This window comes from Marmota marmota, unplaced genomic scaffold (genome assembly GCF_001458135.2).
Source record: "Marmota marmota marmota unplaced genomic scaffold, marMar, whole genome shotgun sequence".
NCBI classification, from domain to species: domain Eukaryota; kingdom Metazoa; phylum Chordata; class Mammalia; order Rodentia; family Sciuridae; genus Marmota; species Marmota marmota.
The window spans coordinates 9658264-9683853 of NW_026000205.1; the positions used below are offsets into that span (position 1 = coordinate 9658264).

The following is a 25590-nucleotide window of genomic DNA, read 5'->3' on the forward strand; positions in this document are numbered from 1 at the left end:
TTGAAAGTCCTATGTTTACTGCTCTGCAATTCTAAAAGCCTCACAAAGCAATAGATCTTGACCTACATTAAGATCAGGACCATTCATTACCAGGCTTTATCATATGTACCTAGAATAACTCATACATGTAGAGAATTTTGAAGTCTTCCCCTATTTGGCCAAATGGGATCCTCTTTTCCAATCCATCCAAGGACAGGGAAGTTCAAGTCTTTTCTTTCTGGGACTTGACTTCTTCACTGTTCTATCATTGATCTTAATATATGATTTGGTACATAAGAGATAATGAATAATCCAGTCAAATATATAAACACTGGTTAGAGAAGAGTGGGCCACAAAGGGTACCTAGGTTATTTGGATCCACTGTTCACTGGTAAAGGAGGAACAGGTGAATTGATAATTAAATGGGTACAGGTAGAACTTTTCAAAATAATTAATGAAAAGATTTTACATAACATATTTCATGGAGAAGGAAACACCAACTTACACATGCCATGGTTTCACATTGAAACTAGTAGGTCCTCCTGAAGTTCCTCTGTGGGAAAATAAACAGCATCCAGAGCTGTGAACAGAAGAGGACACCAAGAAAATAGACACAGTTTAGTGTTACTACCTAGAAAATTAAATGTTTTGCTGTTCATTCCAGTTTGAGTACAACTACACACCATAAACACATAATTTGAAAGGATTAGAAGAGTTTTAGTTAAATCTAAATTCTTCCCTAATCCCCAGGAAAACTACTAGGCAATTTTCTAGAGTTCTTCCTTTGGGGGAAGCTGCTTTATGCCTGAGATTAGGCTGCTCAGTCTTATCCTGAACAGATCCTCCTCCTTTCATTCATACTTTGCAGGGCTGAAAAGGAGCCACACCATCCAAACCACATCTTACTTTATGGCCTTGACTTCAGATGAGGTTGAACAAGGTTGCAGAATAGAAAGGACACAAAATTGTTCAGGCAGTGTTCCACATTCTACTTCTGGAAGAAATGCTTAATAAATTACAAAATATTCATGTAAGAAGTGTTACGCAGGGAAAATATTAAGGACCACGGAAATATTCTAGGAATACTGTCAGTGGGAAAATGAGGTTACAAAACTACATGTACAAATGACACTATTTGGAACATCTATGTGAAAAACTGACAGACATCAGATTAAAAAGCTTTAGAAAGTTATACACTCATACAGTTGAAAGTACTTTTTTTTTTTGTCTGCTCATGCAGTGTCCATGCCTTTACTTAAAATATATATGTAGGTGAATGTGTGTGAAGGGAAAGCTGCTCCAAGAAAGTGGGAAGTTCATTGATTGATTGATACCAGGATTGAACCCAGGGGTGCTTAACCACTAAGCCACATATCCAGCCCTACAGAGTGCCACTAAACCCTTAAGGCCTCTCCAAGGATTTTTTATTTTTTAAAACAACCTACATTTTACCTGAATCTCTATAATGGCTTTAATGCATTTATTCCTATTCAGGTGTGACCTTTCTTACTAGAAGCAAAAGAAGGGCAACTACATCATTTTAGTCTCTTTATCACCCCCAATACTAAGACTGTATGACTGGCAATTAGTAAAGGTTTGATTATATTAATTCAAATTCTACTTCTAGGAATTTATTTTAAGGTAATAGTATAGAAATTTTTTTTAAACATGCTTTTTCAGATTGAATCAAAGAATGTATGAAAAGCAGAAGGACAAAATACTTGGGTAATAAAATGTAGCCACATCACTCCCCTACTTTAATAAAATAATTAAAATGTTATTTGGAAAAAAATATTTAAATCCAAAAATGTGATTTGGATTCAATCCTTGCAAAACCACCTTTTTAAATGGGATTGATATATAATTTTAATTTTTGAGTACTATTACTTATAAATTTGACTATTGCTTTTAACATTATGTACTATATATTTTCCTTCATACATCTAAATGCTGTATAAAATTTACTAGCTGCATAATATTTAACCACATGGGTTTATCATTAATCATTAAAATAATCCTAAGCACAAATTTTACACATAATCACAACAAGAAAATTGTTGTCCTTGACTCTGGACCACAAGAGTCTAAAGCTTTTTGTTTTGTTTGGGGGGACAGTTGCCGGGGATGGAACCCAAGAGTTTAACCACTGAGCTACATCCCCAACCCTTTATATTTCTATTCATTCATTCATTCATTCTTGATATCAGGGATTGAATCCAGGGGCACTTAAGCACTGAACCACATCTCCAGCCCTTTATATGCGTGTGTGTATATCTTTATTTTATTTATTTTTATGTGGTGCTGAGGATCGAACCTAGTGCAACACGCGTGCTAGGCAAGCAGCTCTACCACTAAGCCACAACCCCAGCATCCCTTCTTTTTCTTTTATTTTGAGATAGGGTCTCACTAAGTTGCTTAAGACCTTGCTAAATGGCTGAGGCTGGCTTTGAACTTGTGATTCTCCTGCCTCTCAGCCTCCCGAGCCTCTAGGATTACAGGTCTGAGCTACCAAGAGACTAAGTCTTTTTCAGATCTGCTTACAATAAGAAAACATGGAAGGATCAGAATGATATGCCAAGTGAGAATGTCTGCGATATTTATCTCAATGGCACCCAATATCCACTGGGGGGAGGGGATAGATCAAGATTAATATGCCTCCCACATATTTCCGAATAAGGAAAGCATACCCTAAACCCAATAATTTTAAGAAGAAAAAAAAAAACTAGTCTAAACGTTGATTTTTGGAAGTGAAACAATTCTTTACACCTCATCAGGCTCCTTTTGGGGAACGGCAGGGCCAGGGAGGGACAAGGGAGTCATGATTATCCGGCCTTTGAGGATCACAGAATGACTTAGGTGACTCCTAGCCAGGTCCACACCTGTCCTGCTCACCCTAACTACCCTCAGAGATCCCAAAGAAAGAACGTCCCGGGCATCCCCAGTCCAGGAGCACGTCAAAGCCTCCTTGCTAGAAAACTTCGCTTAGGTTTCAGTATCCAACGTCCCTCGCTGAGGCATTTCTGTGTCAGACCCAAATAGCTCTGAGGAGAGGGGGCGGAGGAAGCAGAAGAGAACCTCCCGCGGGTCACAGTAACACGTAGAACTCAGCTAGTGACGCACACGGGAGGGACGTGCCGCCCACGTGCCTGTGACGCGAGCGCAGCCACGCACATGTCGGGGCCTCTCGGCCGTCCTTACCGTTAAGTGGCACGTCCCATCTCCCTCCCAGGCAGTCTCTCTCACATACTCAGAGAGGCGCTCACACATTCCGCATCAAGACACACAGACAACCATGCTGCTTTGCCGTCAAGCACCCGCGGGCCTGAGACTCCGGCAACAGGCCGACTACGTTATGGACTTGCACGCTTTAAGGGCTTCCTCTGCCACTCCGGCCGATTCAGGCCGGACTCCAATTTAATCCGGTTTCCCAGGCTCCTGACCGAGAGCACTCTTGGCCTATAAATATCCTGGGATGAAATCAACTCACCTTGCGAAGCACAAGAACCAAGCAAAAACGGAAGCGAAGCCATAGATTGAGCGTGCCCATTGCCCGCTGGGAAATGTAGTTCAAGTCCGCTTAGCTCTGGCCGTGGTGGCTTGTGGGAAAAGTAGGCCCGCGCCCGAAATTCTCCCGGGATTCGACGCCTGTTGTAAGGACCACCGTGCACCAGCTCCCTGAGATTTTTGTTCTCTCTATGCTAGCATTACGCAGATGCAAAGACGTGTTGCTCTGGCCCAGACGTTTGAGAAAAGCACGTGTCCGATGTGTCCTAGGAGGTCCAGAAAATGCCGGGGGACCCAGTTTCCCAAAGCTTCCGGCCTGATTGCGAAGAGGGTGCTCTGGAAGGGTCACTGGTATGATCACGAAGGCGAGCTCCCAGGACTGGATTTTACCTCCTGAGGGCGTGGACCCTGTACTTATGTCCCAATATGTATGTCCAGCCTTGCTATCGGTATTTTTAAAGAAAGTAACTATTAAAAAATTGATCCAAATAACAATTCTACATATTATCTACGTATGGGATACAATATATTTTGATATTTATTTACATTGTGATTAAATCAAACTAATTAAATCTATCACCTCACATTCTTATCCCTTTTTGGTGGTGAAAACTCCTTGCTCTGGCAGAGCTAAGAATTGGCAGTGTGACACTTATATTTAAGTCACCAAGGGTCAGGTGATAAATATGTTACATTTTCCCCCTCCTTTCATACATTTTATTGCCTATTAAATCTAATTAACCAAATTTTAGTCGATTTACCAGTAAATTATCTAATTTTGCTTTTCATGCTAACCCCAGAAAGCAGGAGGAAAAAACAATTTGAAATAGAAATTAAAAAGCAGAAAATGAAAATATTCTGAAAAATGTTTTGCAGAAATGCTGACATATACATTACAGACTTTGACCAAACTGTCCCATGGAAGTATTTGCCCAGGATATAGTCTCTGGATTCATCCATCCATACCCAACTACACTCACTGGTACAGGTTCTCAGGCTACCAGAATCCACAAGGTGAGGAGCAAATGAATGGGCTAGCAACTTTATGGAGTCTTCAGGCACACTAGCACTCCTACAACCCCTGAGCTTGAAGACCCATTTAGTATCCTCCGCATTTTGAACTGGGTTGGGAATACTAAGAAGGACTGGGAAGAGACTTGACCCTGAGAAAGAAGAGGGATAGAGATAACATTAGCTTTCTGAGAGGCCAGCATCTTGCATTTACTTGGACAGAAAGAGAACCCTTGGCAGACTGGGAGGGTAGCAAAGAGTTCCCACCTGGCTGGGCATGGTGGTTCACTTCTGTAATCCCAGCAATCTGGGAGGCTAAGGCAGGAGGATCAAAAATTTGAGGCCAGCCTGGACAACTTAGCCAGGTCCGGTCTCAAAGTTTAAAAGGGTTAGGGGTGTAGCTCAGTTGTCAACTGCTCCTGTATTTAATCTCCAATATTACAAAATAAATAAATAAAATTTCTGGGTGAAAATTTAAAGAGACATGACTGTGTGCTAACAAAATTTATCATCTAAGAGCCAGATGCTGAACGTTTTATAATGCCAGGAGAGTTTCACCCAACAAATAACTTAAAATGGTTCTTGCTATGAAACATATCAGCTGATGCCGTATTTTTTCCTTATCAAGAAAAATTACTTTGCTAACTATTTCATATTATGATGGAAAGAGGATTGCAAAAACTTGGCAGAAAGGACTGTCCAAATGCCTGTACTAGGAGACTTCATCAAACTTTAGCATGGCTTTCTAGTACCACAATCCCAAGCCCAGCCCCGGAGAATCTCCCCTGGTGCTGATACCCTGGTAGACAGGAGCCATCATTGTCCCATTAGTCAGCTTGGCATGGGCCACCAAGGACCTGAGACGACTTTCCAGGAGGAAGAGTTTGTTTGGGGCTGGGGGCTGCTCCGCTCCTGGTGGTCTGGGTGTACAGAGAGGGAGACTGGAGCTTCAGGAACCTATGTGGCCCTCAGGGCCTTCCCCATGGCCCAAACCCTCCCACCAGATCCACATCCTCCTGGCTCCACTCAGGGTTCCTCCCAGTGGCCAAGGTCGCCAACCTCTGGCTTTGGTGGACACTTCCACACCTCAGCTATCGTATTTTCCCCGGACAATTGTGGTTATTATTATCTCTGGTTATTACTATCGACCCTGGAACCATTGTATTATTGGGTATTTCTGGACATTCCTATCTCTGGTTATTACATATCACAGAATAGGCACGTTACAATAATTTTTTGCTAAACCAACAGAAAGGCATCAATAAAAGCATATGTTGACTTTGTAAAAAAATAGTTTAAAGTGCAGTCACGAACATGGGTAGAGACACTTTACCCACCGCATTATAACATCCAAACGTCCGTTGATCAGAATATCAAAATCGCTCAAGTCGTTAACACAGAAGAGTAAACATGATAAAAAGACCCTTAGCTCGGTGGGCTTTCCTGAAAACATCACACCATTGTCACATCACAGTCAAAGTCGGCTCCGGCCCCCAGGACCTCAGAATGCGGTTGCCTCTGGAGACAGGGCCTTTCCCAGGTGTCTGGGTCAAAAAGAGGCCATTACACTGGGCCATGGTCCACTGTGACTGGTGCCTTCAGAAGAGGACATTTGGACAGAGACATGGAAGGAGGTCAATCTGAAGACCCAGGAAGAAGACGACCATCTCCCCACCAAGAAGAAAGGCCTGGAACTAATCCTCCCAGAAACCCTTAGAAGGAAGTTTCCAGAACCTTCGTCCAGACTTCCAGCCTCCACTCCTTGAAGAGCACCCCACCCTGCCGGCCACCCCGTCGGTGGTGTAGGTATGGCAGCCCTCGCCCAAGAATTTGGAGTAAGACTTCTGACAGCTGAGGATTGAGGAAAAACAGAAATTGATGCATGCAGGATACGCAGGATTTCAAATTAGCATTGGTCAGACACATGGGGCACAGGAAGAGAAATACGGGGTTCTCCTCTGACTGACCAGCACAGTGAGATAAAGGAAAAGTAACCCGCGGAGTCGTCAAACCACCAGTGAGCAGACCCGGAGCAGCCGACCCCAGCAGCCCACAGCTCATCTTGCTCCAGGATCAGCAGGCGCCCTGCATCCAGCAAGCAGGAGCCTCACCACAACACGCAGGTGCTTCCCCCGCTGATGTCCAACTTCCCTCCTGGAGTCAGAGCTTTCCTGGAAGGTTCTGTTTGCAGCACTGAGATAAGCGCCGGCTGTGTGCAGCACGTGTGGTTTGGAACTTTCCTTCACCCTGTTCCTCACAAGGTCTATCGTGGAAAAGCTTTCACAGGTACAAGCCAGGGTGGAGTCACGCCCAGCAATCACCTTGCTTGTGAAGTCCTCGGGGTCTGATGCTTCAGGGTGGGAAGCCATACATTAAATTTACCAAAATTCTAGGAAGGAGGACCTCTTTCTGGATCATCAGTAGCCAGTCATGTTCTGGGCAACACATGAGCAGAGAAAATCCACAAAAACTCACCTAAGGCTGGAGCTGGGGCTCGTGGTAGAGCACTTGCCTAGCACGTGCGAGGCACTGGGTTCCATTCTCAGCACCGCATATGAATAAATAAAATAAAGTCCATTGACCACTAAAAAAAAAACAACTATTCTAACCAGGAAGATAATGATGAACATGAGAGTAACATCTACAGGATACCAGGTACATACCAGACAATCTGCTCTATTACTTATATTCATTCGAGTTGAGTTATGCTATTTGTATTTATATAATCTATATCAATTAATAGACTAGTATGCAGTCTAAAGGTCATACTAATTTAACTAACATGTTGCCCTACCATTTCAAAATTAATTTATGGGATACGTAAAATAATGCTGTGCTCATGACTTCCCCATCAACATGGGGGACGTAGTTTCTGCGTCCATCGCTTTCTCGCTGGGCAGCCCACCCAGGACTTTCTTTTCTCACCTGTAAAATGGCCATGTTGTTAGTACACTCCTTGTTTTTCCATAAATCCCTTCAGTAATTATTTATTGAGTATATACAATATGTCTGTCACTCTTTGAAACACGAAGACTTAGGCAATTTTTTAAGAATGTTGATTTCCTGATATGTTAGAAATCCATACCATATGCACACACGAGCCGCACGAAGAGCAGGTCCATCTTGATCACTGCTATGAGTAAATAAGTATGGAGACGAACGTCTCTAAACTGGTGATGAGAAACCTCACTTGGAAGGTTGTGTTGGACTTGAATGAGGCGACAGATGAGATGACCAGATGTGAGTCTCTGCTGGGAGAGTGTTAGAACAGGACTCAAGAAAAGATCACTGACTCCAATTAAAATCAAATTAAACATAACAATAGAAAAGACCTTGTAGCTTTTCACAGGTGAAATCTCCATTGCAATCTTTCAAAAACTCCACAGTTGGTCAAAGATAGAAGTGATCAAAAAACATGAACCTAGGTCTGTAGGATCAAAATCATGAGCTGAAAAAAAATTCAGAATCTAAGAAAAAAAACAAGAGTCCTAGAAAACATGACTGGCTAGTAATTAGTAAATGCCATACAATTTACTTTTTTTTTTTTTTTTTTTTTAGGCCTCAGATCAGTCTCCTACTGAGCTTGCAGGCTTCTTTCATTTGCATTTCAACATAAGTCCTGGCTGAGGTCTGGAAGGAGCAGGGAAAAACTGCTATTCTGAGCAGACACCTCAGGCCTAAGGCATTTTAACCATAAGTCATAATTTCAGGTTAGGATGTTGAAAATTATGATACAAGTTTAAGATACAATTCACAAAATTTTATATCTTTACAACTTGTTTTGTCAACAGATACCATACTATGATTTACTATCCTTGTCCAAATTAATGCACTGGTACCCACAGTGACATTTTCCCAGGCTACCCAATTCAAAATTGGTGGAAAAAAACTGAATGATTGGGAAGTTACTTGCCAACTTGGAAGTGGAGTTCTTTAGTTTTCCATCGTAAGTATTTAAGTTCTCTGGCATAATCATCTGAAATCATAAATTAAACAATTCCCTAAACCCAACTTTTAACTGCAAGATTGTGCAATGCTTCAAAAACCCATTCAGATACCAGATTGTTACAATAAAATATCATCTTTTAGACACACATTCAGCCAAGATCATTCCCAAGAAACAATTTATAATATCAACACACTATTGCACATGTCTTAAGGGGCCAGAAACAAAGACACAGGACAGACAGAAAGGAGGTCCAGACTATGGCTGACAGACAGAAATGTTTAAAACAGGGCAGATAAGAGAAAAATCTCCTACACCAGTGGCACTGAAGCCAGATTTAAAGTTAGGTAGTCAGTGTAGTTAGATAAATCCGGGTCTAATACCGAGTGAAATCTAAAATGGAGGCCATGCTGGCAATGATTCCGGGAAACGCAGGACAACTCATGGACAACTCATGGAATGTTAATGAAGTCCTGAAAAGGCCCTAGGCCAAAGTCCACCTCAAAGAAATGTCGATGAACAGCCCCCAGCAAAAAGGTGCTGACTCAGAAGTCCTTCCTGACCAGATTACTTCTTTGGCCCACCTGTGTCCCACCCCGCGGGCCTTCCAACCTACATTCCATCACCAAACCTATAAAAAGGGGAGACAACATCCCTTCCACGGATTCCACCTCTTGGGTCCCCTTCTTCCTCCGGGAGAAGTCTTTTCTGCTGTCCTTTAATAAACTTCTAATTTCTACTCTGACCTTGCCTCGGCGTGCTTCTTTGGTGTTATTCTTCAACATTGGGGAAGCAAGAACTCGTCACCGGTCAACAGCGGTTAACAGCACCATAGATGTCCCCACAAGGGGACCAGATGTTTTCACAGAGGGGCAACCTGAAATGTAAAATCAAGGGTCTCCATGGCGACTTTACTGCATTTAGTGTCCCCTTTTTCTTTTTCTCTTTTTTTAAGAAGACAGAGGTGGCATAATCTTTACAGTGCAGGGAAGGAAGGAGAGAATTCCCCAAAGCAACAGGGCATCTGCAGCTGCTGAGAGTCCCTCAGTCCCTACTTTTACTTACAGGATTAATTCCTCTGGTTCAGTTCCACCCCAGGCACACTCCATCTCCTAACATTTCAGTAGTCAGCTCTCAAAAAGTTCCGGGGGTGGGGGGTGGTATCAAAATTTGTAACTGAAAGTTCGGTTCCTGAACTTGAAAAAAAATTAATGCCAATTTAACAATGAGATCAGGGTTTTGAGAAAAAGAAAAAGAGAGGTTTATTGCTTTGCTAACAAAGGAGAAACACAGGGGACTCTGCCCAAAGGTTGTGACTCTCTTGATCTGGAGGGACAAGGGGTTTTAAAGGAGTTTCACTTGTTAATCTGGGAGATACTCAGTTCTTAGATCCCCAGCAGGCATTGCCCTCTGCAGTGGGTGTGCTCCAGCAGCCAGCTAGGGGCTTCTCTCATCCTGCTTAACAAAGGGGGGTAAAGTTCATCACAGTCCAAAGGCGTGTCAGGCTGACTTGCTTTATTACCCATTTTCATGTCCAATATCCTTAAGTTTTTACCACAGAAGTCACACAACAAAAGGCACAAATACAAACAAACAAAAAACATATAGAACACAGAAGAAAACAGAAACCCGGCGCCAAAACAGAAAAACAGAGGAGCAATGCAACGTCTGGCTAAAGCTGCCGGGTAGGAGCGCGTGTGTGCCTGTCGGCACCTCTCTACCCTTCCAGAGGAATTCCCTACAGAACAGAACAGAGGACAGAAGCATTTCTCATTACTGTCCCGGACAGGAGTATATGTGAGCCTCGCCAGGCCACCTCTCTGTCCTCAGAAGAGGTCTCCCTTAACCGGATACCAGATGTTATAAAGGCTCCACTTACCTATGGAGGCCTCCTCCACCAGGTGCTTGCTAATAGTTTTAGTGTGGCAGTTCACTGCAGTGCTCCAGGGACTGAGGCTCACTTCAAGGCCTTGAAACATCTCAAGGTGCGCACCCCCTAGAGTGGCTCTCCAGCCTGGAGCCCTGGAGTGAAGGCCGGCTTTAGAATTTCCAGCAGTCTGGTCTTGTGATCTGGTCGAGCAGGGTCATCTCGCTGGGGAACTCCAAAATGTTAGACCATGACGCAAGAAAAGACCACTGACTCCAGTTAAAATCAAATTAAAGCAAGCTTATTATTTTGACCGGCTGGGCTGCATCTCCCACCCAAAACCGCGGGAACAAGACAGCAGCTGCAGCTTTCCTGCAGCCCAGCTTTATAGCCCAGAAAGTTACACAAAGGGGGGGTTAGAGATAACAGAACTGGGACAGCATCACACGAATGGTAGTTTACATTTTTGTGCTGGCCCCAACATCAGAATTTATGAGGATCATTAGAGCCTCAGAGAGGGTCGTTGTCTGGCCAGGGAAGGCCAATATTTATGAGGTGTCACTAAAGTTTCAGAGAGGGCTGCTATCTGGTCAGAGAGCCAGGCATGGGTGAGTTCCAAGTACGGGCAGGCATTCCAAGCAGGTTCAGAATTTGCAGTAATTTATAGTAAAGCCATAATTAGCTTTTCATGGCTTTGTGGCGAGATGGCTCTCAATTTTGAGAGAAAATCAGGTTGGGTCTATCAGAGAGCCCAAGGGAGGTGGGAGGAGACATGAGGCTGATCCAGAGAACCAGGTGAAAGGCAAGTGGAGAGTCACAAGGGACAGTGAAGGGAACAACAAGGGATCCCTCACCTAGAGTCACACCCAGGTTGGGAGAGACGGAGCAGGAAGGGGCTGGATCCCTGGATCTGGAGAGAGATCACAGTGGCTGCCACGCTTAGGAGAACTTGTAAAGGCGAGCAGTCAGAGCCCAGGGACCTCTCACAATCTACTGCGGTCATCCAGGTCGGAAATGCCAGTTGGCTTGGCCAAAGGTGGTGGAAATGGCAGTAGTGAGAAGCAGGTAGGTTCCAGATGTATCAGAAGATGTGGCCGCCATCATTAGGGGTGCATAGTGTATGGGCTGGGCCAGGAGAGACAAGAGGGCAGGCAGGAAATCATTTCCAGGTGGGTAAAGTATGAAAGGGTATGATGGTCAGGCGGCTCCCTGGTGAGCCCTGGACGTTCTGCTGTTAGCCCCAGAGTCCTTCCCAGGTGATGGCAAGACACATCAGGGAGATGTCCTGGGGTCAGACCTGTGGGTAGCTCTCATCTGAGTCTCAGCTTCATGTTTGCCAGGCTCCTGTGGGGACTGGAAGAATCCCTTCACAGTGGCCCAAGCCGAAGCCTTTGATAAGTTGTACGAGAAGAAGATGAAAGGTTTTCCTGAGGGGCTGTTCCCCTGGGAATAATGTCTGAAACTTCGGGATCTCACCTGGTTCCCTGCTTGATCTCCTGTCCCTGCACCTGTACCTCATGGGGGTTCATGGCATAAATCCTATGGCTCAAGTTATCAAATTAAAGAGGTGGAAACTTATAGCCCCTCTAGGGAAAAAGGAAACTGGGGACTCTGAACCGTCATAATGTCCCTTATCTATCATCCTTCCTCTGGTTGCTCAAGGACTCCCTCCTGCTGCAGCTAAAAAATCTCCTGCTATGACTCAGCCCACATCCCCCTGCCCACCCAAAGCCCACCAAGAGTAGCTACCTCCTCCCAAAGACCTGACTCTGCTAAAACCCTATAGACCCAGACCCTCGTTGTGGCTGCCGCATTTCCCCTTGAAAATGACCCTGGCTGCCAAGGTCACCTCCATTTCTTTTTCTTTGTGTATTCTCTTTCGTTTTGCTTTCACAGATCTTTGCTTCTTTAACCACCTGCTTGTTCAAAGGTACCAGGTTCCCTATTCACCTCCTGGCACACTCGGATTTTGAAAAAATCTTTGTGATATTACAAATGTCTAGAAGGCTACAGGAAAACTAGAAATCTTACAATGCTGTTAAATTTGTTTTCTGCTGTTAAATAGCGATGGCTTTTCCCTTACAAGGTCATTCTCGTGTCTTAGGTGTCCACACTGAAGGCTTGGGGTCTGAGGGGCCATGCTTGTCTCGTAGGTGTGTTGTGAGGGTGTGAGCAAGTAGTCTCATTTAGGGAGTTGTCAGGAGTTAAGGCTGAACATTGACTACATCCAGGATCCCAATGTTGAGAAATAAGGGCTAGCACCCTGCAGAGTACCTGGTGCTAAGGAGATTCCTCAAAGCACTAGGAACGGAACCGACCCAGGGAGCCCACTCCTTGGCGTTTGTCCAACGCGCTACAGTGTTCCACGCCCAACAGCCGAGTTGGGAACAGCCCGGGAGTCTGTCAGCAGATGAGTGGGAAAGAAAATGCGATCCTGACAAAAATATGGGGGGGAGTTTATTTGAGGTTCGCAGTTTCAGAACTCTCGGTCCATAGATGGCTGATTCTGTTCCTCTGGGCCAGAGGGGAGGCAGACATCATGGCAGAGGGCAAGGAAGAGGAAAGAGGAAATCCCATCAGAGGATGATGTCCGGTCAGGCAAAGGCTGGACACTCTCGCATTGCTCACACACTGGCCTCTGGGGGTCACCTCCTATCTACACCAGAACAGTGGAGTTTTACTCAGCCCTAAGAAGAGAGAAAGAATGGCATGTGCTGGTGAACAGAAGGAAAGCAGCCAGAGAAACAGCTAGGCCAGGAGTCAAGGGTGGGGTTTTCCTTTATATGCAAAAGCTAAAGAGAACAAAACAGGAATTTAAAAAAAGGAATATCTTGGGAATGGAAGGGAAAGGAGTAGAGCAAAGGAGACAGATTGAGGAGGGACTCGGGGAGGAGGGGAGGGGAAGGGAAGGGAAGGGGGTGCTGGATCTATGTATGCAGGTCCAAACATGTTAGGATGGACCCCCTGCTGTGTACAATTATAACACCCAACACAACATTTGGGGGGTGGGGTACCGGGGACTGAACTCAGGGGCACTCGACCACTGAGGCACATCCCCAGCCCTATTTTGTATTTTATTTAGAGACAGGGTCTCACTGAGTTGTTGAGGCTGGCTTTGAACTCGTGATCCTCCTGCCTCAGCCTCCTGAGCCACTGGGATTACAGGTGTAGGCTCTCATTTTTAAAAAGTAGAAATCATCGAGGGAGAAAATGATAGGAAAGAATGTGGACGTAGTAGCACCCTCTAAAACAGTGGTTTCCAACTTAAGCCAACAGCAGACCCCTGGAGGGCTTGCAGAACCCAGGCTGCTCCACCCAGGTTCAGCAGGTGCAAGGAGGGGCTGAGGCTCTGCATTTTTAGCATCCCTCCCTACTGAGGGTGAGAGTGCTGCTCCAGGGATCAGCTTTCAGGATGCAGCTCTAGAATAGCCTAACATGGGTGGTTCCTGATGTTTAAGCACCCTGAGATTCAGGACAAGGAAGAAAATGTGGTAGGGTAGGGGTGAGAGTGACCAGAGGAGGAGGCGCAGAAAGGCAGAGTATAAACTCGGAGGTGAGGCTCGCCCAGGTGCATGTCCTCTGCAGGCCATCGGAGGCCACGAGGCATGGGTTGGGCTGGGTGCTGCTGGCTGTCTGCATGTGTGGCCTGGACGCTGGTGAGGGTGAGTGTCAGGGGCTAGAAGGAAATTCTCCTTCAAAGAATAGCCTGACACTTACAAGAAACAGCCCCCTGGGAGACATCCTGCGGCCACCTATCTTCCTGAAACATCCTGCAGTTATCTCACCTTGTGCAGACATCCAGCAACTGCCGATAAGAGAGCTTCCCCATCCCCAGCATACAAATACCCCTGTGTGAACAATAAAAGTTTGCAGCTCGATCAGAACTCCTGTCTTGCTGTCATCCTTCTGTGTCTCTTGTCCCTTCATTCCTCCCCATCTAGGTTCGCTGACCACGTTGATGTGTCCTGCTGGTCGGGACAGGTGAGTCCAGAGGAAGAAGGGCTGAGAAAGGTGTGGACTCCGATGTGCACCGCGTTTTCAATACTTCAGAGCGCATGTGTGGAATGGGGACCTCCAAGCCCTGGGATCAACCCCTGGGTCTCCCTATCAGTCATTCACGTGGGCCAGGAGAGTTGGGGAACTTGTGGGGGGACTTTGTTTTGGCCGGGCTTGCACAAAACGCTGAGGGGTCGTTGTGGTGTCGTGCACGGTGCGCCATGACCTCGGAGGAGCCTTCCCGAGGCTGTTGTCCTGTGGTGGGTCCACATCTGGGCATGCTGGGCAGCTCTGTGGCCGGCTCTCTGCATCTGCAGATGCCCCTTCTCTTCTCTTTCTCTGAACACATCATCACATTGTGGCCGTGATAAAGAGGGTGGCGCTGTTATGCCCTCACCATCACTTGGTCAGTTGGAGGAGGAGGAGGTACACCCAGTGGTGAAACGGTGATGTTTGACAAGGGAATTGGTGCCATCAAGACATGTAAAGCATCGGCAGGAGATGAGGAAGGGTTTTGGTCGTTTGAAATATGAACACCCTTGCCGGGTGCAGTGGCCCACGCCTATAATCCCAGCAGCTCGGGAGGCCGAGGCAGGAGGACCCCAAGTTCAAGGCCAGCCTCAGCAACTCAGTGAGACCTTGGCTCAAAATTTAAAAAAAAAATTAGTTGTAGATGTGGCTCTGGGAGCACCTCTGTGTTCAATTCCAGCACCAAAAATAAAAGTAAAAAAAAAAAAAAGTAAAAAAGAAGACCCCTTGAATTTAGCTTAAAATGACTGACATGCACAGTGGCACCAGGAGCAGATGGAGCCTGGTGACCGCACATTATGGGTCCTCCCTCTGCCCGGGTACGGTCCCTGGGGTCATGAGGACATCTGAACCCAGACACACGATTTTGTTCCCTAAGTCTCCATTTCTGTATCTAGGAAATGAAGACCCAGTTATTGTGCCAATATGTGGTGCACCTCAGCAGGAGGCCTGGGACAGGGGAAAACATTCCCTCACGGACACATGGAGCAGGGTGGGTCTGGACCCCGGCCCTAGTTGGCAGGAGCCTGGCTTGGATGACCCATCCTGACCTCGGGCAGATGACTAAACGAGGTCAGCGATCAAAGGAAAAGCAAGTCAGCGCACAGGGATGGCGGTTCTGCAGGTGGATGCCAAACCCTGCCACAGAGCGAGCACAGCAGTAAAGGGTGTCGGAGAACTTATTGGCTCCCAGTACATGAAAACATTAAGTCGCCAGGTGAGGTGGCACACAGTGGCACACGCCTGTCATCCCTGCAGCTCAGGAGGCTGAGGCAGGAGGATCACAAGCTCAAAGCCAGCCTCAGCAACAAGAGGCGCTAAGCAACTCGGTGAGACCCTGTCTAAATAAAATACAAAATAGGGGTGGGGACGTGGCTTAGTGGTCCAGTGCCCCTGAGTTCAGTCTCCAGTACCAAAAAAAAAAAGAAAAGAAAAGTTAAGTAGACTACTATACTGTGATCTACTAAGTGTGCAATAGAATTGTGTCTAAAATGTACAAACCTTAATTACAATGTGTCTTCTTGATGAAAAGAAATGTTAACATTCACCTGGGCTGTTGGGAACCTGGCACTCACAGCCTTGCTCAACCCAGGCCCCCACAAACCCCCAATTTGTAAAAAGTAGAAAATCTGACCTCAATAAAGCAAAATGCACTAAAACAAATGATGCCTATAAATATAAATACAGAGGGTTTCAGTGGGTGCTCAGTTTGCACTGGACGCCATGCCACGTACTTCACACACTGCATCTCACAATGACTGAGCAGAGAATTTTAACTGAACAACACCTGGGAGGGGGTGTCTGTTCTCACCTGCCACCAGAGATGGGGTCCCCGTTGCCAGTGCAATAGTGATCCAGCTCCCGGTACTAAACATCACGGGATGGGTTCTCAGAAAACAGAGGTCTTATCTCTCCCTAATTATGCCTCCCCCTTTACTTCACCTCTCGGAGCCCACTATCTCATCTACAAAATGGACATATTATAGGAAAGCATTCATGACCAATTCATTTCTGGTTATAGTGGTTATAAAGATTGGTGCAAATATGTAGAAGAACAAAACCAGATCCCTACCTCTCGCCTGGCACAAAAGTCGAATCTAAGACTTAAGAATCAGACCAGAAACTCGGCAACTGCTAGAAGAAAACACGTAGCTCAACACTCCATCATATTGGTGCAGACATTGAGTGTTTGAACAAGACCCCTAAAGCTCAAGAAATAAAACCAAGAATCAATAAGTGGGAAGGCATCAAATTAAAAACTCTGTGCACAGCAAAGGAAATGATTTAGAGTGTGAAGAGAGAATCTACGGAATGGGAGAAGATCTTTGTCAGATACTTCTCCAACAGGGGATTAATATCCATAACATGTAAAAAACTCAAAAAACTTAACACATACACACACAAAAACCCCAATAAATAAGAGAGCAAAAGAACTAAACAGATATTTCTCAAAATAAGAAATATGAAGGGCTGGGGCTGTAGCTCAGTGGCAGAGCACTTGCCTAGCATGGGTGAGACACTGGGTTCGATTCTCAGCACTACATGTAGATAAATAAAGGATCATTGACAGCAATATATATATTTATATAAAAGAAATACCAACAGCCAACAAACAGGAAAAAAAAAGGATTCCACCTCTCTGGCAATCAGGACAGGCACATCAAAACTACATCGAGAGGTGATTCTGTCAAAATGAACCCGTGTATGTACAACCACACTGTACCAATAAAAAATTAAATAAAGATGGCCATGGTCACTGGACTCACCTCAGAGAGGGGCAGAAAGACAAGTCAATTAGATTCGATAAGCCGATACAGAGCCCACACCACGGGGCATGTCTGTGTTTTTCTCACTTCGACTTCCACTCCCCCTCCCTCCCTCACTTTTCCAACCTTGCCAGGAAGAGAGGCCCAGAGTGGAGGCCTGAAAGTTAACATTGTACTTACCTTGCTATGCTCAGGAGCCTGTATCCCCAGGACTGGCACCTGAACTCAAAGCTATGAGCTAAAGAATTCTAAGGCAAGCACAGAGTTCTCCCTTTTAACAGGGGTCACCATCAACAGGGCAGTTTTCAATCAGCTCCTTCCCACTGAGAAATTCCCAGGAGTGCTGTCACCTCTGTCCAGGGGTCAATTCAAAGCAATCATTCATTCACCACTCCCAACAGAAAAGAACTTAATAGTGAAGGCTTTATTGTTACTTCCAGGTCGCAAGATTAGCAGAGTCGGATCAAAGAGGAGGCACTCTCAGTGGCTCAGGCAGAGGGGACCTTCAGAGCCACATGCCTCTCAGGGAGACGTCCTATGGCCACAAGGAGGCAACAACACCCCACCTTCCCAGTCCCAGGGGTCAGCGAGCTAGGGCTTGGTCCTGGCTCCTTCCAGGGGTAGGTGGTAGAATCTCAGGGAAAAGTCACAGAGGTAGCATTATATTTCTTTCTATTACTGTAGATTAAGCTAAAAGGAAAATATCAATTCAACTAGGATTGAGAACCATGGTTTATGGAAATGTACATTGGAACACCTTTGGGAAAAAGGCACACACATCTTATGACCCAAAATTTCTAGTCCAGAGTGAAGAATTCTCCACCAAGACATACACAGAAAGGCACACTTAATTCTACATAGAAAGGCACACTTAAAGGCGCACTACAGATTTATAAACCCACACCAGAGATTTTCCAAATGCACACACACACACATATATATGTGTGTGTGTGTGTGTGTGTGCGCGTGTGTGTAAAGAATAGGATAATTTTGATGAATTCATTCAATGAAATACTACACAGGAGCATGAATCCCATGAGCCTTCTGAGTAAAGGAAGCCAGACACAAAATACAGCCCAGGTGTCCAACCACAGAAAAATGGAGAAAGAAGAAGGGTTTATTACAAAAGAAATTTTATTCAGCAAAAAAAGTTGAAATTATGTCATTTGTAGGGGAATGGATGGAACTGAGACCATTGCCTTAAGTGAAATAAGCCAAATACAGAAGGTAAAGGATCATACTTTCTTTTCATATGTGGAAGCTAGAGACGAAAAGAAAAAAGAAAGGTGGGAGGGGTGGGGATCTCATAAAAATCAGAGGGAGACCAGCAGAGGAAAGAAACAGGGTGTGAGAGGAGGGTGGGGAGAGGGAGCATTGGAAGTAAAATTGGCCAATTTATATTGTTCTATTGTGAGCCTGCATGACCATGTAACCACAAAATCCATCATTATGTACATCTGTAATGTGCCAATTCTTTACTTGTGAGGGGAAAATGTGGCTGTAAAGCTGGGCTCAGAGTATATGCCTTGTAATTCCCAGCAACTCAGAAGGCTAAGGCAGGAGGATTGTGAGTTCAAGGCCAGCCTCAGCAAATTCATTAGACCCTGGGCCATTTAGTAAGATGCTGTCTCAAAAAATAAAACTCTGGAGCTGAGGTTGTGGCTCAGTGATAGAGCATTTGCCTCACACATATGAGGCACTGTGTTCAATTCTCATCACCACACATATAAATAAATAAAATAAAGGTCCATCAACAAATATATATATATATATATCTCAGTTGGGCACAGAGGTGCATACCTATAATCCTGATGGCTGATGGCTCAGGAGGCTGAGGTAGGAGGATCACAAGTTCAAAGCCAGCTTCAGCAACAAGAGGCACTAAGCAACTCAGTGACACCCTGTCTCTAAATAAAATACAAAACAGGGTTGGGGATGTGGCTCAGTGGTTTAGTGCCTCTGAGTTCAATCCCCAGTATCCAAAAAATAAAATAAAATAAAACTCTGCTTCTGGTTGCCATGTCCCGAGTCACTTCCCCCCAACACACTCATCCACCATGATGTCCTGCCTCACCTGGGGCTCAGAACCATGGAGTCAGTGGACCCTGCCCTAACCTCTGAAACCCAACGCAGAGTCTTTAGAGAAAAGATTTGGAAGGAACAACTTTGTGTCAGACGTTGGAAACTCCAGAGCCAGACAAGGTGTTTTCTCACCAGGGGCTCAAGGAGTGCAGGTCTGTCTCTGCTGCATCAATGGAACACTTGGAGAGGCCTGCACCTTGTCACCACACCACTGCCATCAACAGCAATGATGAAGCCATCAGGAGCAGTGGGCGGCCACAGGAGGAGCTGAAGAGGCTCATGCAGTTTGACATCCCCAGCTTTGTGAATGAGAACTACTTCTTTGGAGAGGATGACCTTCTAATGGGGAGGGAGTTGTTAGTTTTGTTTTGTTTTGTTTTGCTGGTTTTTGTTTTTTAATACAGGCATTGAACCTCAGGATGCTTAACCACTGAGCCACACCCACAGCCCTTTCTTTTCTTTTTTCTTTTAAATTTTAAGACAGGTCCTCAGTAAGTCACTGAGGCTAGCCTCAAATTTGAGATCCTCCTGCCTCAGCCTCCCAAGTTACTGGGGAATTACAAGTTCATGCCCCCAAGTCCAGCTTGATCTTCTGATTTCTAAACAACCTGTTTTTCTAGAAAATAAGCCAGTTTCACAGACCTCCCAAAAAGACCCCGACTGAATATATGCTCTATATTTTCCTTTTTTAAAAAAGGAAAGAAAAGAAAGAAAGAAAACAGAATTTTTTATTTTTCTTTTTGTGGTGCTGGAGATCTAACCCAGGGCCTCATGCATGCAAGGCAAGTGCTCTACAACTCAGCCACATCCCCAGCCCTAGAAACAAAGGACTGTGTAAGTAACTCTGTTGGTAAAGTGCACCTGGATTCAATTCCTAGTACAAAACAAACAAAAAGAAGAAAAATTGGGCTGGGTGTGGTGCACATCTATAACCCCAGCCACTTGGGAAACTGAGGCAAGAGGATGGGGAGTTTGTTGCCAGGGTGGGCAACTTAGGGAGACTTTGTCTCAAAATAAAAATAAATTAAATGGGGCTGGGGATGTGGCTCAAGCGGTAGCGCGCTCGCCTGGCATGCGTGCGGCCCGGGTTCGATCCTCAGCACCACATACAAACAAAGATGTTGTATCTGCCGAAAACTAAAAAATAAATATCAAAAAAAAAAAAAAATTAAAAAAAAAAAATAATAATAAATTAAAAACTCTGGGGGTGCAGCTCAGTGGTAGAGTGCCAGCCTAACTTCATAGAGGCCTGGGTTCCACCCCAGTGCTGGGGAGGTGGCGGGGGGCAGAAAGAAAATTGGTTGTTTTCTCACTGCTGAAGTTTTGAGAGTTCTTTACATATTTTGGGAACAAGTCCTTTGTCAGCTATGATATAGGACACTTTGTTTATTTATTTATTTATTTATTTACTTACTTACTTATTGGTACTAGGGCACTGAACCCAGCTTTGCCACTGAGTTACATCCCAGCCTTTTTTGTTTTTCATTTTTCATTTTGAGACAGGGTCTGGCTAAGGTGCTTAGGGCCATGCTAAGTTGCTGAGGCTGGCCTAGATCTTGCCTTCCTCCTATTTTATAAATTGTGTCACACACGTGTATTTGAGTTTAGTTTAGTTATTTTATTAGAGTAACACGGTTGCACATAGCATCTGGCTCTGCCATATTTTTCCTTAGTTATAACTGACGTTTTCCTTTTGATTTTGGCTCAGCCTGGGAATCATTTCTGACATGCTCCTTTCAGATCCCTCTGCTTAAAACTGTGTTTCCAGTCCACACACAGGACGTGTCCTCCCCCTCATGTACGTCTCCTTCAATCTGCTCCAACCATATCTCATTGTTTTCAGTTTGAAAGTCTTATACCTCCTTGGTTAACTTTATTCCTAAACATCTTATTCTCTTTGATACCCTTGCAAATGTAATAGTTTTCTTAAATTAATTTTCAAATCTCATTGCTAGTTTAAGGAAATGAAACCAACCCTTGTGTTTTACCTTGGATATGACAACTTTCATATCATCTGCAACAGTTTTTTTTGTGTGTTGTGTTGTTTTGTGTGTGTGTGTGTGTAGATTGTCTAGAATTTTTTTAAAAAAAATACCATGATCCCTGAGTAGTAACAGTTTTCCCTGTTCTTTCATTGTGGATGCCTTTAATTTCTTTTTCTTACCCGATTGCTGTGGCTACACTTCCAGGACAAGGCCGATTAGTCATGGCAAATTCAGGAATCCTTGTCTTATTTCGGACCTCAGGGAGAAGTTTTTGGAGGGTCTCCCATTCCATACTGAGTAACTCTGTTTCCCAGCACTGAAGTGCAAATCAGTCCCTGGGAAACTTTTGATGGCACCATTGAAGGAGGCCACGCTACCCAAGGGGAGTAGAGGGAGGTTGTGGAGAGGCCAGGGGCTTTGGCCCCACTGGGTGATAAGGTCATTGCACAGGAGGCCTATGATCATCTTTGCACTCGCTCTGACACAACTCTGAGATCTCCTGAGACTTTGTGTAAGCTGTGCCTCTGCTGAGCTGGCACACCCCGGATTGCAAGTAGATTGATTGACCAAGAATGAGAATTGTTTTCTGTTTAAGATGATTCAGATCACAGACCATGAATTATAGAAAGTTTTCCAAAAACATTTTTTTGCATGCCAGATCAGATGTTTGCCAAGGATCAGATAACTTTCATCCACTGTCAGTTAAATAAATTTCACTTACACATAAATATACATATTTCCATAAAAATTTCTTTCTCAATAATTTGTCTTAATATTGTATTGTGACCCTAATTGCAATGACTTAAACAAACTGCAACTAATATTTAAATGATTTACCTCAATTCTAGTCTAAAAGATTTGAATTTTACCTCTATTGGTACTAGAAATGTTACCCTTCATATGACCTCACCAAATGATAGAAATAAACTATATAATGGCAGTCGGGCATGGTGGCTTATGCTGGTGATCCCAGTGACTTGGCAGGAAGATCACAGATGAAGGCCAGCCTCAGCCACTTAGCAAGACTCTGTCTAAAAACTAAAAAGGCTTCTGTATACAGCTCTCCTGTGTTCAATCCCCAGTAGTGCAAAAATACACACACACACACACACACACACACACACACGCTACAGGCTGTAAACAAATTATATTTTTCTAAACAATGAATTTTATTTTCTATAAATATGCTTTTCTATGAAAGACTACAGAAGCCAAATGCTGAGGCAGGAGGGTCATTATAGGGCAGGCATCTGAGGTCACCCCAGGCAACAGAGCAGGATCTCCTCAAAACCAATATAGATTCTGTAACTGCACTTAACTCACACCAGGGTGCAGCACTGGGGCAGACGCTCTGCAGGCCCAGCTTAGTGAGGCACATCTGCCTGGAAGGGGTCCGGAACCGGATCAGGTCCAATCCAGCACAGGGCAGAACCTCAGCATCAGCAAGGGGCAACTAGTCGAATACAGAGCACAGCCCAGCAGAAAGGAAGACCACCTGAGGCCAGAGCACTCCAGTACCCCAGGTCACCAGGGGACAGCGGTGAATCACAGCGTATTGCAAACTCCGGATTGAAAATAGATTGATTGGCCGAGAATGAGAATTGTTTTCTGTGTCACCAGGCATAACTGCTCTAGGGTCCCCCAGTGCCCCTATCTTTCGGTTCTCTGCTAACTGAGAAGCAGCAGTGCCTGGGCCACACTGTGACCAGCCAGCTGCGTGTTGTCTCCTCAGGCTTGAGCCTAGGCCAGGACAGACAGACAGACATTCCCTGGCACTCAAGCTGCTGTTTCTGTTCTTGCCCCAAGCGCTGAAAGAAATTGGCCCAGCTCTGAGACCAAGGAAACCGTCCGTGACTCCTCACTGAGCCCTGGCGCTGGACACGCGAGACTGAAGGTCTCTCACTGTTCCCAGGAGGGTGAGGCAGCCGGCTCGGAGCTCCACTCCACCTTTGCAATTGCTTTGGGGAACCTGCGGGCACCTGTGGGCACGGGTTCGGTTGAGGCAAAAAAATTGACTTTGTCAACGGGATTCAAAAGAAATGGGAAGAGGCCAGAAGAAGTGGCCAGAAGATTCTGGGAGGATCTCCAGGTCTTGCGGGGGAGCATTAGTTGAGTGAAGCAGGTGTCAGACAGCTGACCTCAGGATGCCCACAGACTCGAAAAAAAGAAGAGCAAGAAGAAGACGAGGTGGGGGAGGAAGGAAGGAACGATGGGAGGGAGGGAAAAGAAAGAAAGGGAATAAAAGGGGAGGAATTTCATCAAAATAGAGGAAAGACCAACACAGTGGTTGAAGGAAATAGAGGAGGAAGGACAGACAGAAAAGGGGGAAATAGTGGCCTGAGTCTGACAGAGTTTCATATGTAACATACACAAATATACCACAGTTAGTCCAGCACCCAGTGCATCCATAAGACTCTATTTAAAAAAAAAAAAACTGTAACTAAATTGCAGAAAGATCAGTAGAGCAGAGGCAGGGGAAGCGGGAAGGAGAGGGCGGTGGGGGAGCCCCAGGGACTGAATTAGAGCAAACTATATTCCATGCTTTTGTGATTATGTCACAATGCATCCTAATGTTGCATATAACTATAAAGAATCAATAAAAATAAAAACTGTATTGACATCCCTTTGGTGGTTGACATTAGGAGCCAACTTGACTGGGCTGAGGGCACACAGGTAGCTGCAAGAATTATTTCCAGCAATGTATGCTGTTTCTGGAAACCTTGGCATTTGAGCAGTGGACTGAGTGGGGAAGACCTGCCCTTGGTGTGGGTGGGGACCAGCTGGTCAGCTGAGGCCACAGAGAACAACCTGCAGAGGAAGAGGGCCTCTTGCTCTCTCTCTCTCTCATAGAGCTGGGCACCCTACTTTTCCTGGCCTGGACATCAGAACTCCAAGTTCTTGGTCTTTGGACTCAAGGACTGGCACCATCCCCAGCCCAGGTCTCAGGACTCTGGCCTTGGACTGAGAGTTACACTATGAGTGTCAATGGATCTGAGCCCTTTGTACATGTCCTGAGAGTTACGCAATCAGTTTCCATGCATCTGAGATTGTCAGACTTGCATTGAGTTCTGTGCCATCAGTTTCCAAGTTTATTAGGTCTTTGGACGTGGAGGCAGCCATGCTACCAGAATCCCAGGTTTTCAACTTGCAGAAGGTTGGAGCAGGAATTCCCCTAATTATGTGAAAGCCAATGCCCCTAGTAATCCCCCTGTCTCATCCATAGGCAAGCTGTGCCAGGGCAGTGGGCAGGTTGCAGACAGGAAAAAGAATATGCCTGGAGACAGCATGGAAACGTGTGGTTTGTTGGAGAAAGTTTACTACAGTTTTTTCCCCTGTTTCGGGAAGTATTCTGTGCTGACAGACTGACAGGAGAGAAACTCCTTCCCTCACAGAGCTATGTGCCAAACAGTGTCTCTGCCCCTGTCTGGTGGTAGCTGCCTGGAGAAGGTGACATATATCCTTTCCAAAGTGGCCTCAGCTCCATGCCCAACCCACTCGAAGACGGATTCTGCACGTTACGCTGCAGAAGCAGTGACAACATCAGCAATGGCTGTTTAGTGTGCTTGTGTGGCCAGCATCCCAAGGAGTGCCTGTCCCAGTGCACATGCAAGAAAGTAGCTTTCTACAGATGAGACTGGCTTGCAGTCTCAGGATGCACAAGAGGAAGCCAGCACCCTTCGACATAGTATTTATCTGGATTTCTGCATGCTCTCAGGGTCCCCTCAATTGACGGGTTTTTACTACCCCCCTTTGCTTTAGACCATACACCACCTCTCTTTTATCTATCTCTGTGTGTGTGTGTGTGTATGCAGATGTATATTCATACTTCTATGCACATACTCGATTATTTATGGCTTCCCGGAGAATCTTGACTAATAGTGTTCCCAAATACCTTTTGTTTATGTGAGTTATATATCATTATTTACCATGTTATTTACCAAGGAGGGCAGTCATCCCAGCTATTTGGGAGGCTGATACAGGAGGATTGCAAATTCGAGGCCAGACTTGGCAACTTGGTGATGTGCCATCTGCAGAAAGAAAAGGAAAGAAGAAGAAATTTAAACGAAGAAGATTTTAAAATACAAGAATACACAAGCACATGTCTTATCAGTCCCCTAAGTGATTATGTCATCACGTATCTCGTAGCACCTGAAAACACCATTGCAGATCCATAAAATAATAAACCTGAAAGAGCAAACCATCTTGTTTTGAAAATAATTTATGAAAATAATTTGGACCTAATAGATCTGATTAAAGGAGTTTAGACCATACCTTGGATTTAGAGGATCTTTATCAAGATTATGGGAAATCGACTTCAAAGAAAAGGTGCTTATTCTGAACACCAAGAACCAACAGCTGCATTTCCACAAGGAAGGGGACAGCCTAAAATTTCCTGTGCGTGGCTCATTTAATTCCTTCAAAAAT

At 45.1% G+C, this 25590-nt stretch overlaps 1 protein-coding gene, 1 long non-coding RNA gene and 1 pseudogene across 11 annotated transcripts in view; 2 read left to right on the top strand and 1 right to left on the bottom strand.

Moving 5' to 3' along the window:
• The window catches only part of LOC107151504 (zinc finger protein 573), a 157678-nt gene that overhangs the window by 36788 nt on the left and 95300 nt on the right, over positions 1 to 25590 (bottom strand). For 8 of the 10 annotated variants that reach the window (XM_048791094.1, XM_048791099.1, XM_048791092.1 and 5 more), the window contains one exon: positions 485 to 559. The gene's annotated coding sequence lies outside the window, so the exon portion shown is untranslated. Of the gene's footprint in view, positions 1 to 484; positions 560 to 3293; positions 3429 to 3466; positions 3580 to 25590 lie in introns of those variants that run through there. The other 2 variants (XM_015496910.2, XM_048791096.1) reach the window with 2 other exon arrangements.
• On the top strand, positions 3499 to 12389 carry LOC125612633. Its single transcript, XR_007343121.1, has 2 exons — positions 3499 to 3744; positions 11722 to 12389. It is a non-coding gene; the product is annotated as an uncharacterized LOC125612633 (long non-coding RNA).
• LOC125612665 lies at positions 15442 to 19844 on the top strand (annotated as a pseudogene).